Source organism: Gavialis gangeticus, unplaced genomic scaffold (assembly GCF_001723915.1).
Source record: "Gavialis gangeticus isolate Ggan-Ray unplaced genomic scaffold, GavGan_comp1, whole genome shotgun sequence".
NCBI lineage: Eukaryota > Metazoa > Chordata > Crocodylia > Gavialidae > Gavialis > Gavialis gangeticus.
This window is the reverse complement of record NW_017729022.1, coordinates 154,741,151-154,752,967: the sequence shown is the minus strand read 5'-3', so window position 1 is coordinate 154,752,967 and position 11,817 is coordinate 154,741,151.

Here is an 11,817-nt window from a genome sequence, read left to right as displayed (position 1 = left end):
GAAACATTTTTGATATTTTAACTTGCTCCTTCCCTCTCCCTCCCAATTCAAGACTGCAAATAGTTTTCTTGTCCAACTAGGATTTTTAAAATTTTAAACCAGATTTTTCAGTTTTTTCCACCACCACAAAATTTTGCCAGCAGTGGGTGCTTCTACACAAGACTCCATATTACAGGTACTAAATTTAATGCACCGTAATTACAGTGTATTAATGCACATGTAGATGTGCCCATAGACATGTAAATTAGGAGTGCGAAAAAACCACAAAAATATCCCCCCCCCACCAATCTTGATTTTTATTTCACTGAACTAAAAATTACAATTCGGGCATGGTTGGTGCATGGATTTTATAGTAAGGCAATGAAATGAACCAGTAAGGAAGGCTGCAGAATATATATTTTTGTGGCTGTGTACTACAAGATCAGAAGTGTCAACAGTTCTTTAGGAAGGCACACTCAAATGACACGTATTCTGTTTGTGTGCGAGACAGCATCTGTGTGAAATGCTTTAGAAGATTTGGCACTTGGGAGGCGGGGAACTTAGGAAGGGAACACATCATGTTAGTAAAACTAGATAGTGTCTGTACAGTCTACCATGTATTCTACCTTATATGTACCCTGCAATGTTTTCAAAATACGATTACAACTGGAAACACAAATTTTGTTACAAAACAGTAGATGGCCTATTTTGGTTTATTATGTTTATACTAATAAAGTTATAAATCCACAGATTTTAAAGCCAAAAAGGACCATTAGATCATCTAAGCTGACCTACTAAATAACACAGGCCCTAGAACATTGCTGACCTACCAGTACACTGAGCCCAATATTTCATTTTGGCTAAAATATCTTCCAGTAAAACAACCAGTCTTCATCTGAAGACATAAAGAAACAGATTGTCCTCCGCTTCCCTTGCTAGCGTGTTTCAGTGGTTAACCACCTTGACTGTAAGATATTAATGAGAATACTATTAATCAGAAATGACACCGTTTTATAAGAATAGCAAATTGGTAAACACTTGATAGCAAGAATTCAATCAGGAATAACTGCAAATCTTTATATTTTCATGTTTTGGATAATAGCTGTATATACAAATGCCTTTCTCTCCAGTTTTATTTATCATAACAGCAGCAGTAACTTTTAGACGTAGGTTTTCTTTTTTCCTCTTTTTTTGTAAGCATTCTTTTTGTATACTGTTGTACATTTGTTTGTCATCACTTGGCTCTTTAGAAGCTTATAAAGTTTGAAGGTAAATCCCTGTTCTGGTTTCCATCTCTTGTAGGCTCACAGTGCTGTCAAACAATGACTTCAGTGCTTTCTTCTCATCTGATCCATAAGTTTCATGCCACTCTCTCTCCTGATAGAGGGGAAGGTTTCTTCTCAAACTGAAATCATTCCCAGCTGGATGTATTGCTAACAAAATCATGGGAACTCCTGCACATGCACAATAAAAGGAATCAAAACTGCAACATAAGCAGTTCTGTAATTCCTAGGATGCCATTAAATGCATTTCCAGACACAAGGATAGTACTTATATAACTTTTTACAGCTTCAAAGCACTAAGGTATTATTCAGTAGTGAAGATTAATAATAATATACATTATAAACATTACTTTAAAAATGCTCAGATATCACAGAGATAGACACAGCAAAAATATCTGCATAGATAAAATAGAAAATTGTATGACGCTTAAATACAGAAAGGACTAAGACTATTTATGAGGTAGGGCAATGTTGTGGTTACTGGAATTCACTTAGCCACAACCAGCTTTGGGGCACTAAATACGTCACTTTGTGCCTCTGCTCTCTAATTCTAAAGACAGAATAAATAAACAGGTTTGTCAAAAATAATTTTAACAAAAATGACTTTTTGACCAAAACACAAATTTTTATAGATTTTGTTTTCATTTAGGACATATTGCTGAATTCATAAAAGAACACTGGGGAGTGACTTCCCCCCCACCCCTAAAAAAAATCTTTGAAAACTGAAGGGTTCTTGTAGTTATTTGCTTGTTTTAAAAAATAATAAACCTTGTAAAAAATTAAAATGTGGGTATGTGTGCATGCGTGTGTGTGTGTATGTGTATTACGTGTTTTTCCAAACTTTTGAACAAAAAAAAATAATAATTGGCATGTTACCGCCAGTTCTAATACTTAGTACTTGTGGCCTTGACACACAACACATTAGCGCAAATATAGCATGTAATTTTTTTGCTTACCGATATAAGTAACATCAGTGTTCGGAGCAGTTTTACGAAGGAATTACTAGTAGCCCATTAGCATCAAGTGCATGGATATTATGGGATGGAAGCAAACATATAAAACCTACACCAGCGTAAATTATACCAAGGTAGCTTTATGCCTGTTTTTTCCCAAGATAACTCTAGACTGGATTGTAGTAAATTATACTGGGGTAGGGCTACATGTTGTGCATCCACAACTTGTTTACACGAGTCCAAGAGCAGGTTGCACTATAGGAAATAATTTAACAATGAAAAAAAATGGAAAAAAGTAAGGACTTAGCAAAAAAGAATGTGTATTTATTTCTACGGGCATGAAAAATACTTAGTAAAATGGGGCACCATTCTCAGTTGCAGCATCTTGGTATGAATGGAATATAAATAATTAAGAATAATAGATAGTTTTACTTCATCCAACTTTCACATGACTCAAGCATTCTGTCACTGAGATCCTTGGCAGTCTCACTGTGTGCGGCTTTATCCTAAAAGGTACCTAAGCCTTTCATTGGAAGATGTAGCTTCTCAACAGCTCCCAAAATCAGCTTCTATTGTAACACTCATTGCCAGGCCTAACAGCAAAAACAGGCCCTGTCCCTTTGTTCATGTAAGTTATCCCTCACCCAGTAACTGTTCCCACTGAAAATCAGTATCAATGCCCACATGGACTAGAAGCCTGGGACTGCATCTCCTCTGTGTTTGGGACAGTAAAGTCAAGACTTAATAAACAAACAGTAATATTAAGCAACAGTGCCGCAGCAACAAAGTTCGGCACCCAGGGCAAAGCCCGCAGCAGCAGCCCGCCCTCACCCTGAACATGGATCTTAGGGTACACCCCCCTATGCTTGCCCAGGAGTGTTAAACGATATCAAAAAAGCTGCCAACAGCTTTACATTTCCCTCCCATATCTTGATAGCACTGTCTTGTCAGAAAAAAAATAGTTTATCTGATTAGATTAGACTAAACAAGATGAGTCATTCATGACTAATTTTAGGCCAAAGAGACACAAACAAACAACTGATAAATCATGAGCAGAAAATTATTCATTTAAATTTGGCTCTAACCCTTGGCCTCCTTTGCTATTAATGTGCACACTATGTAGGTATACAATATTTTCTAATGTCTGTATGATTCTCCCTTGTACTTACTAGGAGTTTAGACATCTACCAAAGATCAGCTTAACATTTTTCTGAACTAAAACGTTGACGTGTTATTTGTTATCAGCAAGATCCTGGACATATCCAACCCAAACTGGCTTTTGGAGACAGAGTTACTCTAAACCACTTGCATACAGACTGAATGCAAGCAGAGAAAGATTTCTGGCACAGTATTTTATTTCTGACTTGTGGCATATGACTTTTTTAACCCAATATTAAAAACAGAAACTGTAATATTCCAAATGCAGACTGCATTTTTTTTGAAAGCTGATACCAAACATAACAGTAAATGAACCCCTCTGAAAGGTTAGAGTTGCTTTCATATAAAACATTTTCTACCAGGAAATGGAAGTGGAATGTTGAACTAAGCATTTAACTTGAAACAACTGTGCACAGACTCCAATGGCTGCATTATTCCTTAAAACAAAAAAAGCAAAGGTTTTTATAAGAGTGGGTAGCTCTAGTTTCATAGAAAGAATATTATGGTGACATGGTAAAATGAATCCAAGCCCAGTGTTTGGGTACTTTTCTTAACCCTTTAATAATGCTGTGCCACAGCAATCTTAGTGAAGAAGCCATTCCAAGTAATGAAAATTCAGATCATTATTATTATTTTATTACTTGTATCACAATAGTGAACTGAAGCTTCATCTGAGATTGTGTACTAGGTAATGGACTAGTGGCTAGTGAGAGAAAGTCTCTGTTCCATGCAAAGAGAGACAAAACAGATGCAGAATAGGTAAGTCAGAGGCATCAGGTGATGTGACTTGTCTAAAGTCACAAAACAGATTAGTGAAAAAAACAAAATTTGGAACCCTTAGCTAAGTGCAACACTCTCTCTACTAGACCATGCATTTTCCTACTTACTTAAAAGGATTCCCTGTTTTCTAGAAACATTTGCATTGTTTGCTAGTACTGAGAGAGTTACTTTATGTAGGCTTCTGTGCTCAACCTAATTATTTTAATCCAGAATGTAAAAAAAAAGTCATAAAAATGAACTTGACACACAGTGCTATTTGCTGATATGCCTGATTCCAAGTCCAGTGTCATTAAGTGTGACACAGCATTATTATTAAACCTCTTGCATATCAAATCAGAGGTGATTTAATCTGGCCTTCTGCAATCCCGCTTGCTGTCATGTTGACACCGTGTAAATAAAGCATCACTTTGTGGGCAGGCTATTTTTGCGCCACATGCTGAGAGAAAAAGACAACACATGGTATTATTAGCCACATTGCAGGCACCTTGGAAATGTGTGAGATGAACATCAACATTAATTCAAACATGCTGTGATCTCCAGCTTCAAAATACTTCATTAGGCTGAAAAGAAATCCACATTTCCACAGTGATTAGAAACAGAGATTGATGATTTACATCTCACACCCTTTAAATGTCAGCCTTCTAATTAAGGCTGTTGGCTAATAACAAAGTTTGGAAATTGACACAGAGAACTTTAAACATCAGAAGGATTTTCCACCAGTTCAGTTGTTCAAAAAAAGAGTCACAGTTTTAGAGGGAACTGGTAGACCAACCAAAACAAAATCACAACTCAAAGCTGCAAAATTTCAACTATTTAATTAAAATCAGCCATTGCCTCCCCTGCTAACTTTACACTAGCTAGTCTACTGTTCTGATCGTGTAGGGATATAAATCTATTGATGTCACCAGGGCACGCTCATTAAACCAAAGTGAAATTGTGGTTTCAACTGGGGAACACTGTGAAATGAAGATAGTGCAGCTGATCTGTGTCACCTACTTCTTACACAACTTGTCTTTTTCATCTAAATGTCACATGCCCATAAGTTATAGGAAAACAGGCTGCAATATCTTATGCATTCTGTTTTTCATAGCACCTCAGCAGGATTATGTTTTTATCTAAATCAACAGATCTCAACCACAGGTTCATGTACTGCTACTTCAGAATCTTGTGACTGGTATGGTAGCTGCTATGTAGAGGAAGTGGCTGACATGAGGCACATTTTGCCTTTCCATCAGGCACAGCCACAGAAATCCTGCTTTTCTCTCTCCTGCTAAGAAGCGCTGCTACCCTGATGTAGCAGCTCAGCACCAGCAACCTTGGCTTTTCCATCCAAAAGCAATGGATGCAAAATTGGGAAACAGAAAATATAAATAACCAGGTTAATGAAAAAGTAAATAGGAGTTCTCTCTCACTAAGGTTCAAGGCTTGAAAAAGTTGTTGTAAGCCCACCGCCCCTGCCCCCCACCAGCTGTACAAAATTGTCTACATTAGGATGTAAGGTTTCCTATTCTAGACAAGTTTTCACTTTATAATTTTGATAGTCACCCTTTGAATTCACAAAGCTTTAAATGAGGAAATCACTTTCCTAAAACTTCTAAACTTTGCATACAGATAATCCTTTTTTAAACAGAATCAGCATTTTCAATTCTAACTCCTCTGCCCCACACAAACACTTTGGATAAATCAAAGGGAAAGGAAGCTTCTTTTCCATCTTCCCAGAGACAGCTGATTTTAAAGAGAGCAAATACAGATTTAGTTTTATTTATGCAAAAAGATGAAGACATGGAAGAATATTTCTAAACTCACCCAATCATAAAAAATGATCTACATTTTGAATGCCCCAAGAGGAACTGCTATACTGTTTTATCCATTAAAAAGACTGGGAATCTTGTGGTTCTTTCCAAGGGATCTTATTTGTAAATAATCTTTCCTAGGATACTTTATTCACAATAAGTAATTTAGCAAAGGAAAGAATATTAGACCCATGTCCCAGTTACTTAACTAAACCTTTTCTCATTCTACTTCCTTCCAGGATGGAAGCTTAACTCTCTGCACCTCTGTAATTACACAGACATACATGTCAAGTTCTTTCCTGATCAGAAAAGAGTTGCAACAACCTAAGTACAAAGGAAGGAAGAGCTCGTTGCTCTGCAATAGGAGTAGGTGGAGGGAACACTTGTATCTAGAGGGCTGAAGCACTGCACCCCACCAGGAATCATAAGACCTGAGTTCTAGTCTCAGTCCTGCCACTCTAAAAAAAAGTCACTCTACCATTTTGTCTAATTTCCCCTCCCACCCTTTGTTTGTCCTTTCTACCTAGACTGTAAAAAGAAACTAACTCTTGCTTGATCTTTGCCAAAAAAAAATAAGGTCCTTCACTAGGAAAAAAAAATAAATGCATGTTAAATACCGAGGGTACACACAACAATCTGTAGCTCTGGCATGTATTTGCGAATCAGGCTAACACATCTTACAACTAAATTGCCTCCTCTGTACTAAGATTTTAACTGTGGCTTATCATATGTTTATACTACAACACATTTTTCCTCCTAGTGTAATTATAGCCAATGCATCCTGCAGTACACAGCACAATGGAAAACCAATCCCTCAGCTGTAGCTTCTAGACACTACTGTAATACAAATCAATAGCAGTAGTGAATAGGAAGTTATGTAAGGAGAAAAACAAACTTTGTGAGGGAATACGTTTTGCATGGTCCTCATGTGACTTTGGATTTCACAATCTCAATAGTTTGCCCCTGCACTGGAAATTCCGGGTGGGAAGTCAGATGTTTTCTGTACGTGGAGCTGCAAAGAGTGGCTACTGGAGGAAGGATGGTGGCTAAGATCTAGAAAGGGGGAAATATACCATAGTAGACATGTGGGTAAAATGTGGAAAGTTAACAAGAAGTTATGATGTGGTATGACAAAGGTAATGAAGTGTGCTCACCGCAAGTAAAAATGTGAGCATTAAAACAGGAATGTCAAATGTACTTGGAGCCTTTTATAAGGTCCTTTCAAAACTTCACTACAGCATGCCTTTCTCCCCAGCTCGTCAATGGAAGTTCTGTGAGCACATGAGCTTCAGAGCATTCCCTGAATCACCTGTTGCTGGACATACAATCGCACGTTCAGAAGTAGATGAATCATTGCAACCAAGTTCAACACTAGATAAGTCAAACATAAAAACAGTACAACGTATGAGGTCTTACGGACCTTCAAAAGAAGCCAACTCAGAAGGCATCAATACTAACTTACGGACCTATGTGAGAGACCCCATTATATGATAGCTGGCCTTAACTATTTTCAGCACCACAATGTCAGGTATATTTCATATCTAGTGTCTGGATGTGATGACAAACAAGTGTTACTAACTAGAGCAAGACCAATATCTGGAGAAACTTGAGCAGCTAACACTGGCAATGAGTGTCTTTTAAGAGGAAATGCTGCCCTGGTGGTTTCTTTTATCTGAAAAAAATGGGGGGCTCAGCCACTTTCAGAGGTAAATACTTTGATCTTTTAAGCTTTCTTGAGATATGGAGGGAGGCAGTTTGTTTTGTTCTATTTTTAACATGTATATCTACAGAGTAAAGTTTGCAGTGATTTCCTAGAATCAAGTACAAGGAGCAGTGAGGAAAAGGTTATAAATGCAATAGGAAGAAAAGTGTGATCTGTTTCCAGTGGTGGTTGACAAAAGCAGTCTGAGGAACAAGGAGCTAGATGCCTGGCAAGAGAAATGTCTCCAGTACTTTGCCTGTGGTACAGAGTAGCTGTGGTACAAATAATGTGTATGTATCTGAATGAAAGAGCAGAGTAATACTTTCCAGGCCTGTGCTTTTAAGGTTGTATGTTAGGTAGGTTTCTTAACCATTATGCTAAATAATATTTCTGTGTATGAATAAATGTTGTATAGTAGAAGGCAGGGTAGATTTGTGCTTTATACACTAATCCAAGTAGATTATATATAAAAAAATACAGGGCAGATCCAGGCAGGTGCAGTGCTGCAGTTGCATCCCCCTTTGATTTCTGGTCCACCCAAAGTTTAAAACCAACTCTCTGGCAGCGGCATTTCAGGCAGCACTGAATGGAATCAATTGATTTCATGTCTCAGTATAATCTACCTAGTTCCTGCTAATTTCTCTTTACTTCACAAGCCCTCTCTCCTTTTTAATTGTCTTGATGTCCCACCAATTAAGCTATCTTTTCTTCTGCCATTCTGTTGTCTGCTAGTGTCTCCTGCTAACAATCCTCATTTGGACATGGCCCAGGAGGTTTTGCCTTCCTCTGTAGCAAGGGCATGGCCCTCTACCCAGGACCTCTTGAGCATATATTAACAACGTTTTATGTTGGCTGCTTTACCTGTGGCAAGTAAGGGTGTTATGTTGTGTCAGGTTTGATGTTAGTCTTAAGTAGAGTTTAGATTATGGTTTCAGCACAAACCTCACATTGCACTTGCTCAGGCTTCTGGGAGCATGTATTTCTTACCAAATCTGCTCACAGGTTGGACATAAATATCATCAGGCACTCTCACACCACATCATCTCACTTTCAGAATCTGATGCTACTATCTTGCTAATACATCCTTACAGTGACAAAACTGGCACTTACATTTTATCAGTAACTCTGCAGCAGGGATATCAAACTTATCCCAGGCCCTGGGCTGATTCTGGACCATAGGGGCTCCTCCTGGGCCAGATCCGTGGGGCCACATTCAGGTAGCAGCATGGGGCTGAGACTGAGTGGCTACAGGGAGCTGTGTTTGGGCACTGCAGAGCATGCATCAGCAAGGAGCCAGGGACATGCAGCAGTGCAGAATTCAGGCTGAGCAACAACACAGAGCCATGCTGGAGCAGCCGCACAGAGATGGAGCTAGGGGTATGCAGTAGTGCAGCTACAGACATGACTATGGGCAGCAGCCCCCAGGCTCCACACTGCTGCCCAAATGTGGCTCTATGCTGCTGCATGCCTTTTACTTCTTTCTGTCACACGCCCCTTACACTGTCAACAGGCCAGAGCTCCTCACTGTCACCTGAATGCGACTCCATGCAGCCGCACACCCCCAGCTCTGTGCTGCTGCCCAACAGCATGTATCTTTGGAGAGACAGCAGCATGGGCCCACGGTCATACAGCAGCACACATTTGGGTGGCAGCATGGAGCCAGGGGTTTGCCACTGTGGTCCAGGGACCTCAAATTCTCCTCAGCTGCACTTCCAGTCACCCACCAGACTATCAGTGGACAGTTCTATGGACCACATCCAGCCTGCAGGCCAGATGTTTGACACCCCTGTTCTACAGCATTTGGTGTCCCAAGAATACTAGCCATCAATGTACATTATCATAATTAAATTTTCCATATTCCAAGCCAAATTAGCCTAAACAAATTCCAAATCTGTGAATCCTTCTAGAACCATAAGTGGCCCTACTACCGGCAGACATCCTCCGCCCCAATCTGGGGCTTCAGATGTTTCCAAAACCTATGACAGGCATCCTACTTGCAGGCCCAACACTGGAGGCTTGGGGTTCAGATGCCCCCAAGTTTTGTTTGCCCTTAGCCATAAGGCCCCAGGAGCAAGCTAGGGAAGAGCCTCCCCTTTCCATAAAGTGGACATAAAGCCAAGACCTTTCTACTCCAGCAGCTAAGTGGGAGGTTTACTATACATTACCTTGGCAGGTACTATCCCTGTGCCAGGAGAACGGTCTTCCCCAGGAGCGACTAGGAAGACCACCTCAGTAGTCATGGTGTTTCCCTTGTCAAGCAAGCATAGGACTACACTTGATCTGAGCCTACAAGAGGCCAAGAAGCACCCTCAAAACACATACAATCATTACACCAGATCATTTCACCCATCCCAAACTAACTCAGCCAGCCAAAGTGATTGCATTTATTCTTGTTAGAGCTACTCAATGACAGTTACTTTATTATATCAGTCATGCTGTAGCCAGAGAGTAGATAACTCGCACAAAATTCAGAATTGACCTGTCTTTGACAATTTTTTTTATATTTCTCAGTCAAATTACCATTTTGTCTAGATTGCCCGAGCTGTGAACTATTTAACCGTTGCACATTCATTCTGAAGCAATATATTTTAGAGTCATCTCCTTGTCTCAAATCAATGTGACATCAGCTGGATCCTATCACCATGGGTGGTTTACCAAATTCTCTGTTTCTCTAACGCTATCAGATTAACATGGGCTATGGTTCCTTCTTTAAAGAAAGGAAGTCTAATCCTGCAAAGCTACTAAAGCCACGTTATATATACATGCATATTTATTACAACAGCCTGTACTTCTGTGGCACTCCTTAGTAATTATATTAGTTTTGATGATCACAGTACCAACCTTGTGACAGAAAAAATGTGGAACTTGTGAATAGTCTGGACTGTTTTTGGAACGGGGTAGAGGAATTGTCTTTTTGAAGTGGACGCTGAGATTCAGGGAACAGCAACCCTCCAGTTCAAAAGTCTCCTTGAGACTATAGAAATTCCTTATGGCTCCTCAGTCACTCTTATCCAAGGCAATACATATAACCATTCGCTGGGCAAGCACATTATATTCAGGCCATTTAGCAACAAAGAAAGTAGTGCTCATTGTTGCTGTCAAGAAATGGGTCTATAGCTTTTGTCTTAGAAAGAAAATCTGTCTTGCTGGAATTTCTATGCTTGCTCTTAGATTTTCTTTTTATAATGGACTGAACTTTTTCCATTTGTTACACGTCTAATCCCCTACCTAAAGTCTAGTTCTGCAGATCTTGGTAGGAACAGACACAGCTGCTCTTCAGTGGCTTGATTCTTTTCTCTCAGAAAGATCTCAACATGCAAGCAATGGCTCCTCTTCTAGAAGCGTTCTCAAATGTGGTGCTGAGCAGAGGGCCAACCTGACACCATTCCTGCTCAAAATATTTGTGCGGCCATAAAGAGCCTTAGGGTTTTGGTGCTTTTAGTAATGCTGATGACATTTAACAGCCTCCATCTCATTCAGTTCAAATTATACCATTCAGTGCTTCAGTCAGTACTTGGTATCTGGGCATAGTTCAAGGTGGGCCAGCTTAAGCTCAGTTCAGACCAAACTGGCATTGGGTTGGGGAAGCAACCAAAGATGGCATTGCTAATATCAGCTCTTTTGACTAACAGACCACATTTGCCATTAGTTACCAATCTACCACTGTCCTGGATATAGACTAGGGGTGTCAAACTCACCTGAGTTCCTGGGCTAAGTCTGGACTGTTGGGCTACTTGTGGGCAGGACAACTCACTTCCAGATGCAGGCCGCGCCACTGCCAATTCATACACTGAACAGTGATCAAAAAACAGAAATATAGCAACAGGTAAAGGGCAGGCCAGCATTGATTCTGCAACAGCCACAGCAAGAAGCCCCACAGGCCCCATCCACAGAGGAGCTGTTCAACTAGAAAGAAGAAGCACAGGCCAGATCCAGCCCTCAGCCCACGTTTGATCCCCTGATTCAGACCTCTAGCCACTGTTGGACAGTCATGTTAAGCAGCAATCCAAGTCTGCACTTTACCATGTGCATCTAGCAAGAAAACTGCAAGCTTCAGTTTCAGATGTGACTTTCCCCATGTCATTCCTTGATTTTTTTTGTCACCTAGAAAACAGAATGCTGCAATGCATGTAAAACCACTGAGAAACAGAACTGGTGCAGAATGCAAC